Source organism: Cryptomeria japonica, chromosome 9, assembly GCF_030272615.1.
Source record: "Cryptomeria japonica chromosome 9, Sugi_1.0, whole genome shotgun sequence".
NCBI classification, from domain to species: Eukaryota; Viridiplantae; Streptophyta; class Pinopsida; order Cupressales; family Cupressaceae; genus Cryptomeria; species Cryptomeria japonica.
The window spans coordinates 263,196,447-263,217,897 of NC_081413.1; positions in this window are offsets into that span (position 1 = coordinate 263,196,447).

Consider the following 21,451-nt stretch of genomic DNA (forward strand, 5'->3'; position numbering starts at 1 on the left):
ATTTCAGGATGCTGAAGATGTTCTTTGATCATGCTTCAACTGTTTGAAGACATTGATTTGGCATGGTGGACCCAGAATAGGTCCGGTACCTATCTAGGTTATGGACCGGTATCATGCTAACGTGTACTCTACACATTACCGAGATGTCTCGAGATGATGTATGAAATTGTTATTATTGTTTCAGTCTTAAGCCGACATGACATATCATTGTAAATGGAATTATGTAATGATCTTATTGTAATATCTTTTAGGTGGCCGACCTAATCGGTTTAGGCCTTAGGGTTTGTATAAATAAGAGGTAGAAACTCTTTGTAAAGTATCATGGTTATTGGAAAAGTCATGGTCAAGGAATGTAATGTACGAATATTGTAATATCATTCAGGCAGAGGATTTGGTCGATCATTGGTGATTGAATTGGATTCAAAAGAGGATTTAGTCCTCCAACACTGAGCTTAACTAGGACTGTAATCAGGAATGGTAGATGTTGTTTCTAGCAGTTCACTCTATTGGATTGTTGTCCATTTATCTTGAGATGGTTGTAGCCTCTCTATAGTCAGTGAGACTCTTTTTTAATGAGAAGTACGCTCTAGGCAGTGTGCCTTCTTGCAAGTGCAGACCCCTCATTGTAACACATACTTTCTGCAGAAGTATCATCTGACTGTGGGTAGGCTTCCCACCATGTTTTTTCCCTTTCCGGGTTTTCCACGTACAAATCATGGTGTTATGTGGTATGGTTGCTTTGCATTGATTATCTGGTTAATTGTTAAGTTGTATTGTTTACCGGTATATGTTCCTACCAGCATCTGTATGTGCTTTACCGATATTTGAATTGTTTAAGGTTGTATTGTGGATTAAAAGTTATAATCTATTAACAACAGATTCACCCCCCCCTCCTCAGTTGTTCATCGGTTATCCTAAAAATTGGTATCAGAGCTTTGGTCCTCTTTTGTAGAAGCTTAACTGCTTGAGGTAGATCCTATGGCAACTAACACTTCTAATCCACCGACAACTATTTTCAAAAGAGAAATCCCTAAGCTTGATGGAACAAATTATGGGATATGGAAAATTCTAATGGAGACTCATCTTAGATGTCTTGGGAAGGATATTTGGGAGATCACTAAGAAAGGATACACACCTTATGATCTGGCATCTGTCAATCCTGCTCCTACAGACCTGAATAAGAATATTGAAAATGATTGCAGAGCTAGATAAGCCCTCGTGTGTGCACTTATTGATTAGAAAATCATGAGATTGACTGACAAATCATCGGCGAAGGTTATGTGGGACAAATTGCAAACTCTAAATGAAGGTGACCCTACTGTCAAAATTGCTAAACTTGATGGTTACGGGGTAAGATATGAAAACTTGAAAATGAAAGATAATGAAAGAATTGTTGTTTTATGGAAAGAGTAAATGAGATTGTTATGGGAATTATATGTTGTGGAGGATTTCTAAGTGAAGATGAAATAGTTTCCAAAGTCTTGAGAGCCCTTCCACCTTCTTACAAGATGAAAGCAACTACAATTAATGAGTTAAGAACAATGGCAAACACCTTAGTTAACAGAGACATTCTGATTGGGAAATTATCTGCTTTTGAGCTTGAAGAATTTGGATCTTCTGGAGCTGTAAAGTTTGAACCTTCTTTTCATGCATCAACATCAACATCTATCGGCAAAAGTGACTGGAAATCCCTATATGCAAAATAATTGGAAGACATGAGGAAAGAAGATGAAGAACTTGATCAACTTGAAGCCTTATTTGCTAGATGAGTACCTAAAGGACCAACTGGAAGTAAGTATGAGGGAAAAAGGACCTTTTAAATGTTTTGCATGTAATAAGATTCGTCATTTTGCATCTAGATATCCTGAAAGGAATGCAAGGTTTGAGGAAAGAGTTAAGAAATATTTTAAGCCTAACCTGAACAGATATAGATTCAAGAAGAGTAAACAATGCTACATAGAAGATGAGGAAGGAGTAACTGATGACTCTAGAGATGAACCGACAGAAGACTCTGCTAGTGAATCTAGTAATGGAAAGGAATGGGTGTTCTATGCTTTGAAGGATGATGAACCAGAACCGGTTATCAAGAATGAAGAAAAGGTCCTGACAACAAAAGTTGAAGATAAGGATGAATGGGTAATTGATAGTGGATGCTCACATCATATGACTGGAGATGAAGGGAAATTTTTATCCCTGCAAGAATACAATGGCGGTCAAGTCAGATTTGGAGATGACAAGGCATGTATGATCAAAGGTAGAGGTATTATTTCTTTGGATAGAAAGCATAACAATGATAATGTCTATTATGTAGAAGGTTTAAGGCATAATCTTTTGAGTGTTGGTCAATTGGTTGATAAGGGTTTTCAACTTCAGTTTAAAGATAGAAAATGCAAAATCATTAACAAGACTGGTTTGGAGATTGCAACTGGTATTCAGACAGGAAGTAATGTCTTTCACATGAACACTGGTAATAAGACATGTTTGATTGCTCATATTGATGAGAGTTGGCTATGGCATAAGAGGTCGTGTCATGTTAATTTTGATTGTATTGTTAAGATCAGTTCAACTAAGGCAATTAGAGATATACCTAAGATTATGAAGCCTCATAATCTAAGGAATGTCAACTGGGTAAGCAAGTCAAAAGTTCTTTTAAGAGCATACATGATAAATCTAATGATGTACTTGATTTGATTCACACTGACTTATGTGGTCCAACAAGGACTAGAAGCTTTCAAGGTGATAGGTATTTCATGTTGATTATTGATGACTATTCTAGAATGATGTGGGTGACTTTTCTAAGGGAGAAGTCTGAAGCTTTTGAGAATTTCAAGATCTTTAAAGTGAAGGTTGAAACATAAACTGGATTGAAAATCAAATGTCTAAGATTAGATCATGGTGGTGAGTTCACTTCTCATGAATTTAATAGTTATTATGAGACAAATGGAATCAGGAGATAACTATCTGTACCTAGGACTCCTTAGCAAAATGGAGTAGTTGAAAGAAAGAACATAAACTTTTTGTATGCAGCTAGATCTATGATCAAGGAAGCCAAATTTCCTCATATCTACTGGAGAGAAGTAGTGAGTACAATAGTCTACACATTCAACATAGTTCACATCAAAGGTGAAACCGGTAAGACCCCTTACGGACTTTGGTTTGGACTTACACCTACTGTTAAGTATTTCAGAATTTTTGGAAGTAAATGCTATATCAAAAGAGATGATTCAATTGGAAATCTTGATCCTAGATGTGATGAAGGGATATTTCTTGGTTATTCAATTCAGAGAAAAGCATATAGATGTTATAACAAAAGATTGCAGAAAATTATGGAGAGTGCTAATGTGAAAGTGGATGAACAATACATAAATCATTCTAAATCATATGATAGTAAATCGACAGTGGAAATGATCATAACTGAACCGACAATGCCTCAACCGGTATAGGAAGTTGAGACAGTTACACTAGAACAATCAGAAAATTCAACTGTGACTGATGATCAGAGTAGTGAACCTGAAGTTCAAAAGACACCTAGGTATGTAAGATTAAATCATTCTGAAGATCAAATTATTGGAGATAGAAACAAGGGAGTTATGACAAGAAGAAAAACAGGCAAATGAAGAGGTATGCCTTATTTCTCAAGTTGAATTGGCAATTGTTATTGAAGCTTGTAAGGATAAACATTGGTTAAAGGCTATGGAAGATGAATTAGATCAGATAGAGAATAATGAAACTTGGTCTTTAGTTTCCTGGCCTAAAAATAAGAATGTTATTGGAACTAAATGGGTTTTTATGAATAAGCTGAATGAAGATGGTCAAGTTATAAGGAACAAGGCTAGATTGGTTTGTAAAGGATATTCTCAAATGGAAGGAATTGATTATGGTGAGACATTTGCACTTGTAGCTAGAATTGAAGTTGTTAGACTATTTCTTGCCTATGCAGCTTATAAGAACTATAAGGTTTATCAAACGGATGTTAAATGTGCATTTTTGAATGGTGAGCTTGAGGAAGAAGTTTACATTGAGCAACCTAATGGATTTTCACTGACAGATGATAAAGATATGGTTTGCAGATCAAAGAAATCTTTATATGGTTTGAAACATGCTCCTAGACCTTGGTATGCAAGGTTGGATAAATATCTTTTGAAGCTTGGTTTTACTAAAGGCAGTGCTGATAGTAATCTATATTATAAGATCACTGATAATGATATTCTGATTATTGAAGTTTTTGTTGATGATATCATTTTTTGAGGAGAAGATAAACTATGCATGGAATTTTCTAACAACATGAAAAATGAATTTGAAATGTCCATGATTGGTGAGATGAAATTTTTCTTAGATTTGCAGATTACTCAAACTGACAAAGGGATTTTTATCTATCAAACTAAGTATCTAAAGGAACTGTTGAAGAAGTTTGTTATGGAGAATTCCAAATCGATAAGTACTACTATGGCTACAAGTGAGAAATTATCTATCAAGGATACTTCTACACCGATAAATCCGACAAGGTATAAGTCTATGATTGGTGGTCTATTATATCTAACTCATACTAGACCTAATATTATGAATGCAGTAAGTATTGTTTCAAGATATCAAAGTAATCCTAAAGAAAATCATGAATGTGAAGTAAAGAGTATATTCTAGTATTTGCAAGGAACAACAGGATATGGTTTATGGTATTCCAGAAATGATGATTTCACTTTATGTGCATAAACTGACTCAGATTGGGCAGGTGATATCGATGACAGGAAGAGCACTTCTGGTGGAGATTTCTTTCTTGGAAAGAAACTGGTTTCATGGATCAACAAAAAATAGTCATGCATTTATTTATCTACTACAAAAGTTGAGTATGTTACAGCAACAACTAATTGCACTCAAGTCTTGTGGATGAAGCAAATGTTGAAGGATATCAGGGTAAATTGTAGTGAACCGGTAGTTATCTACTATGATAACTTTGCAGCTATTGACATGTCTAAGAATCCAGTATTTCACTCTAAGACTAAGCATATTTCAATAAAGTATAACTTTATGAAGGACAAGGTTGAAGCGAAGGAAGTCAAATTGGTTTATGTGAACACTAAAGAACAGATTGCAAACATATTCACTAAACCGCTGTTTAAGAAATCATTTGAGTATTTGAGAGACAGGTTAGGGGTTTTTGCCCCTCTGACATAGACTTGATTGATGAATTTTGTCATCAGTCCAACATGAATTATCAGAGATATTATTCATTTTGGCACTAATGAGTGGTGCTACTACTCAGGGGGAGTAGTCAGTTTTGAGATTCAAAGGTTTATATCATTGTTTTGATATTTTTGTCATATTTCTGGCATTGATGTCAAAGGGGGAGTGATAGTAATGTGAAAAATCATTTAGAACCTTACAGAGATATCATTCACAGGGGGAGAGCTATTGATTGTTGGTTGTCTTCCACATGGGGAGACTTGTTTGGCATTTCTTGGTACTTAGATGTTTTTCACATCTAGTGTTGCCATCAATGCCAAAGGGGGAGATTGTTGGCATTATGGATGAATTGATTATGTGTTGCATTGATGTTTTGTCATTGACGTCAATCCTAGCTATTATGATTGGTTACCAATAGACAAGTTTTGGTTACCAGTAGAAGATCTAGTGTTACCGACAAAAGAGACTATCTATTGGACACTTCCAACATTTCTAGATCAGTGAAGTATGTTTTATTTCATGTGTTATATGCTCTATGAGCATGTTTTAGTCAGTTGGTATTGGATTGGTAATCAAATGCTATCATACACATTGGTAAACTCTTACCGACAATGATTTAAGGCTTTACCGACAGAGCTTTCATTGAGGAATTGTGACAGGATGGATAATTCGTATTGGTGTAGCTTCTTCATGGATTTCAGGATGCTGAAGATGTTCTTTGATCATGCTTCAATTGTTTGAAGACATTGTTTTGGCATGGTGGACCCAGGATAGGTCTGGTACCTATCTAGGTTATGGACCGGTATCATGCTAACGTGTACCCTACATGTTATCGGGATGTCTCAAGATGATTTATGGAATTGTTATTATTGTTTCGGTCTTAAGCCGACATGGCATATCATTGTAAATGGAATTATGTAATGATATTATTGTAATATCTTTTAGGTGGCGGACCTAATCGGTTTAGGCCTTAGGGTTTGTATAAATAAGAGGTAGAAACTCTTTGTAAAGTATCATGGTTATTGGAAAAGTCATGGTCAAGGAATGTAATGTGCAAATATTGTAATATCATTCAGGCAGAGGAATTGGTCGATCATTGGTGATCGAATTGGATTCAAAGGAGGATTTAGTCCTCCAACACTAAGCTTAACCGAGACTGTAATCAAGCATGGTAGATGCTATTTCTAGCAGTTCGCTCTATTGGATTGTTGTCCATTTATCTTGAGATGGTTGTAGCCTCTTTGTAGTCAGTGAGACTCTTTTGGAATGAGCAGTATGCTCTAGCCAGTGTGCCTTCCTGCAAGTGCAGGCCCCTCATTGTAACACATACTTTTTTCAGAAGTATCATCTGATTGTGGGTAGGCTTCCCACCGTGGTTTTTCCCTTTCCAGGTTTTCCACATACAAATCATGGTGTTATGTGGTATGGTTTCTTTGCATTGATTATCTGGTTAATTGTTAAGTTGTATTGTTTATCGATATATGTTCCTACCGGCATCTATATGTGCTTTACCGGTACTTGATTTTTTTAAGGTTGTATTGTGGATTAAAAGTTATAATATGTTAACAACTGATTCACCCCCCTCTCAGTTGTTCACCAGATATCCTAATAGATTTTAGTTAGATCCTAGAGGAACTCATGATATTGTTGTTAAAAGGATATTAAGATATTTGACAGGTACAACAGATTATTGGTTATGGTATCCAAAGGATGATGATTTCAGACTATGTGCCTATACAAAATCTGATTGGGCAGGAGATGTGGATGTCCAGAAGAGAACTACAAGTGGTACATTCTTTCTTGGGAAGAAATTGATTTCATGGCTTAGCAAGAAACAATCATGCACTTCATTATCTACTGTTGAAGCTGAATATGTAGCTATTGCAACTAACTATACTCAGATTTTATGGATGAAACAAATGTTGAAGGATATAAGGATAAGTTATGATGAGCTTATTGTTATTTGCTGTGATAATACTACTGCTATTGATATGTCAAAGAATCTGGTATTTCATTCCAAATCAAAACACATTTCTATAAGGTATAATTTCTTGAAAGAAATGGTTGAAGCAAAGGAAGTCAAATTGGTTTATGTGTCTACTAAGAAACAAATTGCAGATATTCTAACAAAACCATTTCCTAAAGATACTTTTGAATATCTCAGAGATTAGCTGGGGGTCACCACCCCTCTGGAAGAGACTTAGAGATGCAAGGATGCATCAATCTGGTAAGCTTATCAAACATATTTTTTGATTCGGGTTGATGAGATGATGTTGTTGCTCAGGGGGAGCAGTCAGCTATTTGGTTCAGTTTTTTTTGTGTTGGTATCCATCCTTTGTCATTGATGTCAAGGGGGGAGATGGTGTTCATGTGAAAATTAGTTAATCTAAGGGGGAGTTATATTTCAGATCAATCTTGGGAGATTGTTGGCATTCCTTGGCACTTGGATGGTTTTCACATTCAGTGTCGCCATCAATGCCAAAGGGGGATATTGTTGGCAATATGCTGGATTTGATTAAGTGATGTCATTGATGTCAATACTGTATCCCGACTGGATATGGTTCTGCTATCCCGGTTAGACTTGGTGTTTGTCTTGGTTTTGGCTGTGATTCTGATCCGATATGATCAGATCCTTGGATTCGGTATTGGATGGTTATTCAGGTTGGCTATATGCTTGTCATATTCTATTGGTTCATGATTTGGTGCTCTGGAAGCTATCACTTATGTTCCCGATTGATATATCTTGGTAGTGATTAGCTTTACCGGTTGGCGATACTCAATGATTTGGTTAAGTGATTTTGGTCCGGCTTATGGAAATGGTTTCTTATCATGCTAAAGGTGTTCTTGATCATGTTCTAATTGTTTGGTGGCTTTGCATTGGCTAGCGTGCTGATTTGGTGGTCCTATTTGGATCCGGTTGATTATTCTGTGTTATTGCACTAAGGGTTTCTACCAGTTGGTGAAACATGTTGGAGATTGGTCTTAGCGTGATTTCCAACAAATGTAATTGTTTGGGAATTTGAATTAGGTCCATGCTATGTAATGTAAATCATAATATTGGTCCAGTGATATTGTGTGATGTAATTTTTGTATTTATGGGTTTATAAGTTTAGGGTTTAGCTGACCTTATCATTAAGGTTGATGAATTGTATTTATAGGAAACTTATTCATGTAATCTCAGGGTTGATGATTATGTCTGCATTATCAGAGAAATGTTTTTGTGCGAACAATGATATATCATTTGGCGAAAGGTTGTGAAGGATTTGGTGTTGCAGGGAAGACATATGTGCTTAACCAGAATTGTATCAAGCATTTGGAGATGCTACTTCCATAGTTCATTCTTTCCGGATTGTAGTCCAATGTGTTTGTAAGTCAGTGAAACTTCCCTTTTGTGATGAGCAGTACACTCTAGGTGGTTGGCCTGATTGTAAGTGCACTCCCCATTGTAATTATCTCACATACTGCTGCAGAAGTATTATCTGATTGTGGGTAGGGTTTCCCACTGTGGTTTTTGATAGTTCTGATACTTAATGTAAGTACAGATCCAATAGCCAACAAGATGAGAGGGGGGGTGAATCATACAAACTTAATCTTCCATAAAAACATCAGATTCAACCTTGGTAACATATACTTCAGTAATATAACCAAAACCGCTAAACATGCAAACTGAAAAGCATATAAACATCATAAACCTCATAATACCAGATTTAACGTGGAAACCCAAATAGGGAAAAACCACTGTGGGATTTCAGACCCACTAAGAAATATACTCTTCTAGAGTATGCTTGGTTAAAAGCAAATCCTGTTAAAGATTACAAACACATTGCTAGATGTGACCCAATTAAGGGATTTCCCTCAGATCTATTAGGATCTTCACCTTGTTAGAAGTGACCTTGTTAAAGGATTTCAAACACTCAATCAGAATGTCACCTTGCTAGAGGGTTTTACAAATAAAACTGTTAAGTCCACTCGGTTAAGAGATTTTCTATCACTTCACAAAATAACAGTAATAAAATCTATCTGCAACTTCACATTTAAAATGCTAAAGTAGATTCTTATTTGCTCAATACAATCTAGACATAGAACTAATCTTGTCCATCTGCTGGGCTTCTATACTCTATTATTCAAACAGGTCTTCAAGCTTCTGTGCTCGGTAATCATTCTGTAGCATCCCTGTGCATAAATTTGCCCGCATGCATTGTTTATCAATAGTTCCCTATTTATAAACAATTCACCAACCGCTTAATCTCCTTGATCACATTTCCCATGATCAATCATAGCCATCAGATCTTCAAACTTTGACCAGGTTCAATGTATCCTTCTATCTGAAAATGTTTTACCCTGTCTTGGAACTTGTGCTAGGGTATTGTGGTTCAATCTGAGCTGTAGATCTTCATGCCGATTTTCCTTTGCCATAGATTCATTAACAAACTTCATGCACGACATACCAATCATTTAATCAGTTCCATCTCATCAGCTTCCTTCATTAAATAACACATGTAACCATTTAATGTATTCTGTTACAGCTCGGTTACAACTCGGTAATAACTCGGTGAATACTAAACTTCACTCAGTAGACATTTTGCCTTCATTAACCGATAGCGATAACCTTAGGGTTTACCAACTAGGTTCTTTGCTTCGTAACATAGTATAGTATTAACCTTACAATTTACAACATATGTATGATGTTAAAACAATCTAAACATCATGATCTCATCATTGTCTGACTCGGTAATAGTTGCCCATTGAATACCTTATTCATCCCCTTATTTATCATATTCTTTCTGTGTCTTTTACGGACATCTTTATACTCTTCAAATCATACTTCTCAAGATATGGCAACGTCATACTGAATTAGAAAATCAATTTCTTGACATCAATGACAAAATAATAATATCAAGACAGTAAACATCCTTAATCAGTTATATCCATAATCATCAACAACCTTCTCAATATCCTTATTGAAATGCCAACAATCTCCCATTGTCTGTTATAATGCCAAATGCCAATAATCTCCCCCTTTGGAATTGATGGAAAAACCAATTGATTTGACCTTAAAAAGATCCAGATTGCTATGATTCTGGAATGCTGAAATGCTCTCTTGTTGTCAATAGACTTCTCCCCCATACATTAGACTTCTCCTATTTTCTTCAGTCTTCTCCCCTTTTTTTTAATTTTTAGTTTCAGTCTTTTCAATCAATCTTCTCTCCCTTTGACAACAATGCCAAAAAGTAAAGAACTAAAACATAATTTCTTCCTGTATGAAGTGAATTCCTGCTGTTGTGTATCAACTAAGTCTCAGTCAGAGCATTTTGTCTTCAATTCCTGTTCCCTGTATTGTATCCTGCATTATTTCCTGCACACCTTTAGAAAACATCCTAAAGTGTGTAAATCAACATCAACTCTTTGCAAAGCCCTGGCGGGAAATTCTCTTTATTTTAATGAGGTATATAACTCTAGATGGCAGGTTTACGAAAGTATATGGATATCACTTTGTCCTCTTAAATCATTTTAGGCATAACGATAAGGTGAATTTCCCTTATTTCTTGCTCTGTTCTATGAATGCATCCCTAAAATCATATAAAGAAAATCCTCGGGGTGACACTGCAATGCACCAGGGACTTATGGTCCTCATTTATGATCATCTAAAGGCCTGTAAAATCAATCGAATGCAGCTCTCTATGGATTCGGAAGAAGAAATGTCTGATTCTGATTTCTCGGAGGAGGAGGATTTAGATAATGATTCCTCGACTGAAAATGAGGAAAGCTCTGACGACTCAGAGTATGAGAGGAGCAAGAAGAGGAAATCAAGACCCTCTTCTTCTAAGAGTAAAAAACCCCAAAGCAAACCCTTGATTAGTATTTCTTCGAAAGAAGAGGACTCTGATTTCTTTGAGGAGAAGAAGAACCCTAAGGGAGTGATGAAGGAAAAAAGTAAAATCCAAGCCCAACCCAGGAAGAAGCAAAAGAAAACAGAGGAGACTGGCAAAGATCCGGAGGACACAGGCAAGGAACCGGATGAGGACAAGAAAACAAGAACCCTAGAAGCTGAACAAAGCCTGAAGATGGAGACTATGGAGGAGACCCTCAGGGCCGCTGACACTATTTCTGCCCTCCATATTGCTAAAGATGAACATATAACCCCTGGTAAAGTTACTCCTTCTCTTGGTCCTCACCCCGAGGCCTTGAAGGGTTTTATGAAAACCATTGAATGGCTTATTGATGGGAATAAGAATACTGTGGATGAATACAAAAAACTCTGCAACAGAGTCATGATCCTGGAGACCATTAACATTGGAGAGGGGAACACTATGGCCAATTATATTGAAGATTTGAAGAACACAATTGCCAAAGCGGAAGACATCAGAGATGCCTTTAATCCTCGGTTTGAGAAAATTGAAAAGGAGATACAGGATAGAAAAACCCTGGAGGAAACTAATGAAAAAACACTCTCGGATACAATTGCCAAAGTGGACAAGATAGAGGAGTGCCTCAAGAACATTGCGGAGCAGAGTCTCAGCATTCTGAAAATCTCAGCCAACAACACCCATACCATCATTAGCAAGCTCGATGATGAAAAGGAAACCCAGGAAATTGATCTGGATGCAGAAGGAACCGGGGAAGCCCAAGGTCCCAGAACTCACACCCGTGGAAAGAGGAAGGAAAAGAAAGTGAATAAGGACCTAGAGGAGCTAAAAGCAGTTGGGGCGACCTATGACGAGCTGGTGACTAAGGCAGAGGATCTGTTGAAGAAAATTACTATGCAGTGTTTCCTTGGGTTCTTTGCTATTTTTTGTTGTTTAGCTATTTTTTCTGTTCGCTGGTTTTTTAGACCAGTCGCTTTGTATGAGGACTCTATTTTCTCAACTTTTTATTTTAACTATGTTGTAATGGTTTTGGGTCCTTAAAACCTGTTTTTCATTCAATCAGAACATCAACTCTTAAAAGATATTCGATAGAGTCATTGAATTGATGCTTTCACCGAACTCGATCAGTGAGTAGAAGATAAGGGTAGGACCCCTAACTTACTTCTGAGATATTCAAAAGTGTCCCTTGGTAGTGGCTTGGTAAAGATATCTGCTATTTGTTCCTTTGTGCTAACATACTCCAACACTACTTTCTTCTCTTGAGCTTCTTCTCTAAGATAATGATATTTGATAGAGATGTGCTTTGTCTTAGAGTGCATAACAGGATTCTTCGAAATGTTAATGGCACTAGTATTGTCACAGAATATAGTTACTGTCTCAGTAACTTTCTCATTTATACCTTCCAACAGTTGTTTGATCCATGCTATGTTGGTACAATTCAATGCTGTAGTAACGTATTCATCTTTTGTTGTTGACTGTGAAACACATCCTTGTTTCTTGCTAAGCCAGCTCACTAGTCTTTCTCCTAAAAAGAAAGCTCCTCCACTTGTGCTTTTCATGTCATCAATGTTGCCTGCCCAATCAGCATCAGTATAAACTTTTAAATCAAAATCATTTCCTTTCTAATATACTAAGCCATAATCCTCTGTGCCTTTCAAGTATCTAAAAATTCTTTTGATTGTTGTCATGTGTGTTTCCTTAGGATCTGTAGAGAATCTTGCAACTATACCTACTGCATGTGCTATGTCTGGTCTGCTGTGAACAACATATTGTATCTTTCCAATCATGGATCGGTAAAGTGTCTCATCAACAGATGCAGATTCATCATTCTTTGATAGTTTACAGTTGGTAGTCATAGGAGTACTTACTGGTTTTGAATCCTCCATTCCAAATTTCTTCAGGATTTCCTTTATGTACATGGATTGAGTAATGAAAATCTCATTTTTAATTTGCAGTATCTGTAAACCTATAAAATACTTTATCTCACTGATTAATGACATCTCAAATTCTTTGCTCATTTCATTTCCAAAGTTCTTACATAGAGAATCATTTCCACAAAATATAATATCATCAACAAATATGGCTGAGATCAGTATTCCATTTTCATCATTCTTCATGTACATATTGCTATTCTCACTTGTCCTTATAAAACCAATCTTAATCAAATAAGAGTGCAATCTTTCATACCATGCTCTAGGTGCTTGTTTCAGACCATATAATGCTTTGTTCAATTTACATACCTGATCTTTATTATTGTCTTCAAGAAATCCTTCAGGTTGTTCAATAAAAACTTCTTCTTCTAATATTCCATTCAGAAATGCAGATTTGACATCCATTTGATATACCTTGAAGTTTTTGAAAGCAGCATATACCAACAATGTTCTTACTCCTTCAAGTCTAGCCACAGGTGCAAAAGTTTCACCATAATCAATTCCTTCTTCTTGAGCATAACCTTTGTAAACTAGTCTTGCTTTATTTCGAATGACCTCACCTTTTTCATTTATCTTGTTTCTGAAAATCCACTTTGTACTGATTACATTTTTGTCCTTTGGTCTTGGGATTAGTGTCCATGTGTCATTCTTCTTGATTTGATCAATCTCTTCTGTCATAGCATTTATCCAATCTTCACTGTTAAATGCCTCTTTCACTATTCTCGGTTCAAGTTCAAATATCAGACATGTGTTCTGTCTCAGTTTGTTCCTTGTCATCACTGGATCATCCTTATCTCCTATAATCTGACTTGGTGCATGATGTCTTCTGACATACTTGGCTAATACAGGCTCGACAGGCTCTATATGATCTTCTTCATCACTCGGTAACTGGACATTCTCTTCATTTTCTTCAACAGTTTTCTTGGTAAAACTTGTCGGTTGAAAATAGACAAATTCATCATAATCTTCTGGTTCTTTGGAATTTCCTTCATCATTTCTTTTTGCAAATTCATCAATTTTCACATTTGTACTTTCTACTATTTTGTTAGATGATTTGATCAGACATTTAAATGCTTTGCTTCTAGAAGAATAACCTAGAAATGTTCCTTCTTCACTTTTCTGATCAAACTTACCATTTCTATCATCTTTGCGTACATAGCATATACTTCCAAAGATTTTAAAATAACTTACATTAGGTTTCTTGTCATACCAGATTTCATATGGTGTCTTTAAAGTACCTTTCTTCAATTGTACTCGGTTTAGGGTGTAAACTGTTGTGCTTATTGCTTCTCTCCAAAATGTTTGTGGCACTTTCTTTTCAATCATCAAGGTTCTGGCACAATCCATAATAGATCTGTTTCTTCTCTCAGCTATTCCATTTTGTTGTGGAGTTCTTGGTGCAGAGACTTGTCTTTTAATACCATGATCATTGCAGAATAAGTTGAACTCATCAGATGTGAACTCTCCTCCTCTATCTGATCTAAGACATTTCAATTGTCTTCCTGTTTCATTTTCAACTCTTGTCTTGTACCATTTAAACATTTGAAAAGCTTCTAATTTTTCTTTTAAAAACATAACTGACATCATCCTTGAATAGTCATCCACAAATAATATGAAACATTTATCACCATAATAACTTTGAACTTTCATAGGACCACAAAGATTAGTGTGCACAAGATCTAAAATTCCCTTAGAAGTGTAAGACTTACTTGTAAAGCTTGATCTTGTCATCTTACCCATCTGGCATCCTCGACACATAGCATTCTCAAGCTTTTCAAGACTCGGTAGACCTCTTACTCGGTGCTTCTTACTTATTTTGATCAGATTATCAAAATTTACATGACAAAACCTTTTGTGCCATAACCAGGTATCATCTATCTTTGCATACAGACACTTGTTCTGAGTTGAGTCAAGGTGAAATGTGTTACCTTTTGTTTGTGTCCTGGTAGCAGCTAACTTTCCATTCTTGTCATGAACTTTGACAATTCCCTTCTGAAATTCTATTCGGTAACCTATATTGTTTAGCTATGCTACACTCAACAAATTGTATTTCAAACCTTCAACCCAATAAACATCATTGCATCTTGCATTGTCAAGAAGTGTTATAGATCCTTTACCTTTCACTAGACATGGTGCATCATTACCAAATCTTACATAGCCTCCATCATAATCTTCTAACATAACAAACTTGTGTTTATCACCTGTCATATGATGTGAGCATCCACTATCTATGATCCAAGAATCATTAGTATTTATGTGAGATATTAGGGCTTTTTATTCATACCTTTCTTCATCTGAACCATCTTTGATAGCCACATAAACTACTTCCTCTGTATCAGTTTCATCTGATTTATCATCATTGGATTCCTCATCAGCTATTAAGCATGTCTTTCTATCTCTTCTTCTGAAGTCTCGGTGTCCTCTGTAATGATTGTCTTTCTGTCTGTCATCTCGGTAATCTCTCTTTTCAGTAGATTCTTTGTCAGAACAGTTAGAAGCCATATGTCCTATCTTATCACAATTGAAACATTTCAAAGGTAGTTTTCCTTTATACTTACCTTTGCCTCTCGGTAACCTTTTGGCTAATAGTGCTTCAAACTCTTCCTGCTTTTTTATTTCCTCATACAGTTTGTGTACTTCTTCCATGTTCTTACGAAATCTTTCACTTGCTCCACTGTGATCTCCTTCAGAGTACTTATACTTTCTTTCATTGTAATCATTAGATTCATCAAGATGAAAGGAACTAAATGCAGATTCAACTTTATTTACTGAAGATCCAATGTTATCAAAGTTACTTAACTCAAATGCATGTAGCTTACCAATAGTAGCATCTAAAGAAACTGGCATATTAGGTACATACCTCAATTCATTGATTGTAGAGACTCGGATTGCATAAGCCGATAGAAGGGTTCTTAACAACTTACTTGTTATATCCTTTTCTTTAATAGTTCCACCTGCTGCTTTGATTTGATTGACAATCTCCTTTAGTCTTGTACTGTACTGAGTTATGTTCTCAACTTCATTCATCCTCATAGTTTCAAGTTGTCCTCTTAGACTATCTACTTTTACTCTTTGAACATGTTCATCTCCTTCATATACTGATATGAGCTTATCCCACACAGCCTTTGCATCATTGCAGCCTTCTAGATCATTAAACTTTGAGTTGGTCAATGTAGATGTTATTTCAATCATTGCTTGGATATGTTCTTGCTTTGCCTTTATCTCTTCCATTGTCAATGGATAGGTGCTCGGTGTGATGAAATCATTCTCCAGATAATATACATCATATTCTCCAACTCCTGATAGGTGCAACTTCATCCTTTTCTGCCATGTAGAGAAACTTGACTTGTTCAGCTTCGGTGCATCCCTCTTATACATCTTTGGATCTCTGCCTCAAGTACCTTTAAACTTTTCTTCCAGAGTCCAAAGCTCTGATACCAATTGATAGTTCTAATACTTAATGTAAGTACAAATCCAATAGCCAACAAGATGAGAGGAGGGGGGGGTGAATCATACAAACTTAATCTTCCATAAAAACATCAGATTCAACCTTGGTAACATATACTTCAATAATATAACCAAAACTGCTAAACATGCAAACTCAAAAGCATATAAACATCATAAACCTCATAACACCAGATTTAACGTGGAAACCCAAATAGGGAAAAACCACTGTGGGATTTCAGACCCACTAAGAAATATACTCTTCTAGAGTATGCTCGATTAAAAGCAAATCCTGTTAAAGATTACAAACACATTGCTAGATGTGACCCGGTTAAGGGATTTCCCTCAGATCTGTTAGGATCTTCACCTTGTTAGAAGTGACCTTGTTAAAGGATTTCAAACACTCAATCAGAATGTCACCTTGCTAGAGGGTTTTACAAATAGGACTGTTAAGTCCACTCGGTTAAGAGATTTTCTGTCACTTCACAAAATAACAGTAATAAAATCTATCTGCAACTTCACATCTAAAATGCTAAAGCAGATTCTTATTTTCTCAATACAATCTAGACATAGAACTAATCTTGTCCATCTGCTGGGCTTCTATACTATGTTATTCAAACAGGTCTTCAAGCTTCTGTGCTCAGTAATCATTCTATAGCATCCCTGTGCATACATTTGCCTGCATGCATTGTTTATCAATAGTTCCCTATTTATAAACAATTCGCCAACCACTTAATCTCCTTGATCACATTTTCCATGATCAATCATAGCCATCAGATCTTCAAACTTTGGCCAGGTTCAATGTATCTTTCGATCTGAAAATGTTTTACCCTGCCTTGGAACTTGCATACATTTCTTGGAACTTGTGCTAGGGTATTGCGGTTCAATCTGAGCTATATATCTTCATGCCAATTTTCCTTTGCCATAGATTCATTAACAAACTTCATGCACGACATACCAATCATTTAATCAGTTTTAGCTCATCAGCTTCCTTCATTAAATAACACATGTAACCATTTAATGTATTCTGTTACAGCTCGGTTACAACTCGGTAATAACTCAATGAATACTAAACTTCACTCGGTAGACATTCTGCCTTCATTAACCGATAGTGATAACCTTAGGGTTTACCGACTAGGTTCCTTAGGGTTTACCGACTAGGTTCTTTGCTCGGTAGAATAGTATAGTATTAACCTTACAATTTACAACATATGTATGATGTTAAAACAATCGAAACATCATGATCTCATCATTGTTTGACTCGGTAATAGTTGCCCATTGAATACCTTATTCATCCCCTTATTTATCATATTCTTTCTGTGTCTTTTACCAACATCTTTATACTCTTCAAATCATACTTCTCAAGATATGGCAACATCATACTGAATTAGAAAATCAATTTCTTGACATCAATGACAAAATAATAATATCAAGACAGTAAACATCCTTAATCAGTTATATCCATAATCATCAACAACCTTCTCAATATCCTTATTGAAATGCCAACAATCTCCCATTGTCTGTTATAATGCCAAATGCCAACATTTTTTCCCTTTACCAAGTTTTCCACATCAAAATATTGGTGTTGTGTGTACTGTGCTTTCATGTTTTATCTTTCATTGTGTTGGTTTCTTTGTGCTCCGATATAAAGTTTATAATATGCATTAACTTTTATACTTGTAAGAAAACTGATTCACCTCCCCCCTCTCAGTTTTCTCCCGGTATCAAAATTGTTTAACACCATGGTCATGACATTTTTGGAGCTTTTTTAGGGATTAGGTCCAAATTTGCATATACTGCTCGGATCCAGGTGAATGCAAAAATCCCACATTTGTAGCTCAATGTTTCCTTATTTTTACCTTCATTTTTCAACACTTTACTTAGTTTCAATAATTCAATTTACAAAAGAGGAATATAACTATCACACAATCAACCCCAAATTCATTCAATATTCTGCCCTTGTCTGATTTGTGACTGAATCTAGTGGATTCCCATTCCTCTTTTGAATTTAATGACAAATTAGCGCTTTTCATCCCACTAATGGTGGAAACCCTAATTTTTCACCAATTATATATTTCTTATTCTAAAACATATTCTTGAAGTGCTCTCTATTCTATTTAATCAACTACCTTTTTACATACTTTAACTTTGACACTAAAGGAAACATCTTTGTTCCAGATAGGGTTTCTTCCTCCCACCATCTTTCAATTAAATTCAAAAAAATTGACTCTTGCATCTATATATTTTCAAACTTGAAAGGGTGCCTATCTAGCCTTCTTTCCCCTACAATATCCAATTGGATTGGGAAGTGACCTGAACTGTAGTAGGGGATACTTTCTAAGAGATATGAAACTCACACAATCTTCCTCCAAATAAAAATATATCCAAGTTTTTTCTATGTCGTAAAATTCCATTCTTCTATTAGTCTTAAGTATAGATCCCATTTTCATTGGTACCTCTAGGAGATTTTTCCTTCCTACAAAGTCTTCAAAATTAATATGAGATTGGTACCTCCTTTGCACGCTTGCTAGCTTATCTTGGTTGTGTAGGATCACATTAAAGTCTCCTATTTTAACAAAAAAATTATTTAGGGACATGGAGAAGAACTATTCTATTTCTTGCCATATTTTCTTCTTTCTTAGCAGGGAAGAGGGACCATACAAATTTATTAAGACAAACTAGAGATTATCTATTAAACTTCTTATCTTACACCCTAGCCAATTTTTATTTTTTTGTTATTCTTTCCAATTACACCTGTTGAGGTTTCTTGAGGTTTCTAGAAGGTAGCTAATCCTCTTGAGGCTCCTACTACTGTTACTATTTCTACAATCCAAAGTTTTTCTTTCCTCTTCATCAACTCCATTTCTTCACTTTTTGATTTCATTTCCTACAACATATACATGCTAATTTTTTTATTTCATTTCCTACAACATATACATGTTAATTTTTGTGATTTCATTTGGTGCTTTACCAAGCACTTTTTGTTAGAGGCATTTAAATCCCTAACATTCCATGATGAGATCTTCATTACTCTTTAGGAAGGTTCATTCCATTCCCAAATCTCAACATTCTAGTGATTTTTAATTGTCCTTTAACATTTCCCTTTTGGCCGAACATTTCCTATGTGGTTTTCCTTCCTTTCCCTTTCCCTATTCCAGTCTGGTGATGATTTCTCAATGTATTTTTGATTGATTTCAAGCTTCCCATTTCGAGTAGGGGACAATCATCCTTGCTCTTCTTTCCTTTCTATTTTTTTGTTTCCAGATGCATGTCTCTATTATTAGCTCCAATTTGTCCCAAATGGCTAAATTTGGGTCCATCTCAACTCAATTTCTAACATAGATCATGAACTCTCCTCATAAGAAACTTTCCTCTACTTTGATATAAGATCCCAAAGCCTCATTAATTTTCCTTATGACTCTTCATTCCAATGTTTTGAAGGTAGTGGGTATTTTTTCAATTGTACGTTTTAGAGGGTTGAAATTGGATACCCAATCGGTAGTATAAAATCCATATCCATCCATCATTAAAGCCCCTTGATGTATTTTTTTTTCTGTTTTCTTTTGTTTTACATTCTACCAAAAAGAAACCATTGGGTAGAGATTTTATACTTACTTTTAAACCCCAATTCTCTAATCACCACTTCTAAATTCTATCCTTAGTTGCCCACGTTACTGTCCATTTAATGAAAAATGACGTCTCCTTAAGGAAATCCACCACTAACTATAATTCATTTGCACATATCTCTATCACCTTATTGTTGAGAGACATTTATGCTTTTGTAGCTCCTAATGGGGTAAGGCACTCCCTATCCCATTTTTTGAGAGTCCATTTCTCTATACTTGGGGATTCCTACTTCCCTTTCTTTGATCTCTTCATTAGCACTGAAGAGATGAAACCTCTATAAATGCTATTATTACTTGACCTGAAAACCTAACAACAAAAGGAATACTATTTGCTCTTGTAGCCATCACATGAACATAGTTCTACTTGCTCAGATTCCATTAATCTCCCTTGTTAATGACCCTTACCATTGCATCATCTTTTGTGGCCACCTCTTCTCTACTCCTAAAATTGTTTTTTTGATTGTGAGCCATTTTTTATTTTTTGAATAATTTATTATGTTATATAATTAATAACATGTCTTGCTGGTTAGATTTCTACACTTGTGAGTTCTTTTGTTTCTCCAACATATGTGTGTAAATTTTTTAACAATGAATGAATTAATTATCTTTAATACTAGCAAATAACTTCAAATTGTACTAAACAAGTGTTTAGTCAACTCAAAGTGAGAGGAGAAATGGAGCCAATTGATAAAATTTCAATGTAGAATTTTAATATAGAAGGGAAGGGGAGAAGTTTGTGACTACAAGATCAACTACCAGCATATACCATCAAATTGCACCAAACACGTGTTTAACTAGCTCAAGGTGGGAGGATGAATGGAGTGATTTAATCAAATTCTAGTTTTATATTTTAAAATGGAGGGAGACAAGTTTGTGATTGCAAGGTCGACCCTCCAACCATGAACTTCTCCCAATGTAAACAAATTGTTTAATTTAGGTGGCAAATGGATAATCGAACCTAGGTGCATACACAAGTGTGATAAGTGAGTAGATAAAGTGGATGCATAAGAGTGCACATATAAAGAATATGATAGTGTTAAATGTATATGGATATTCATGTATAAATTGATAAAACACTAGAGAAGTGAGCGTAGCTTCTCACACGATCATTCCATTTGTAATTATGCAAATGCATCAACACATTTCCTCAAAAAAGAGAAAAATAAATAAAATTTGACATGTATGAGCAAATTTCATCATTACAATTCTTAAAAATTAATAACAACACTAAAGGTTTTACTAAATGATTAATAGACACATTCACATAACTTTATTGGCCAAACACTACACAAAATAACTTTGACATAAAACATAAATATGCAATAATTGATCGATGAATATTTATATATGCCTAACAAACATTCAATAATACCTTAAAGTATGATATTTACTTTTTTAAATA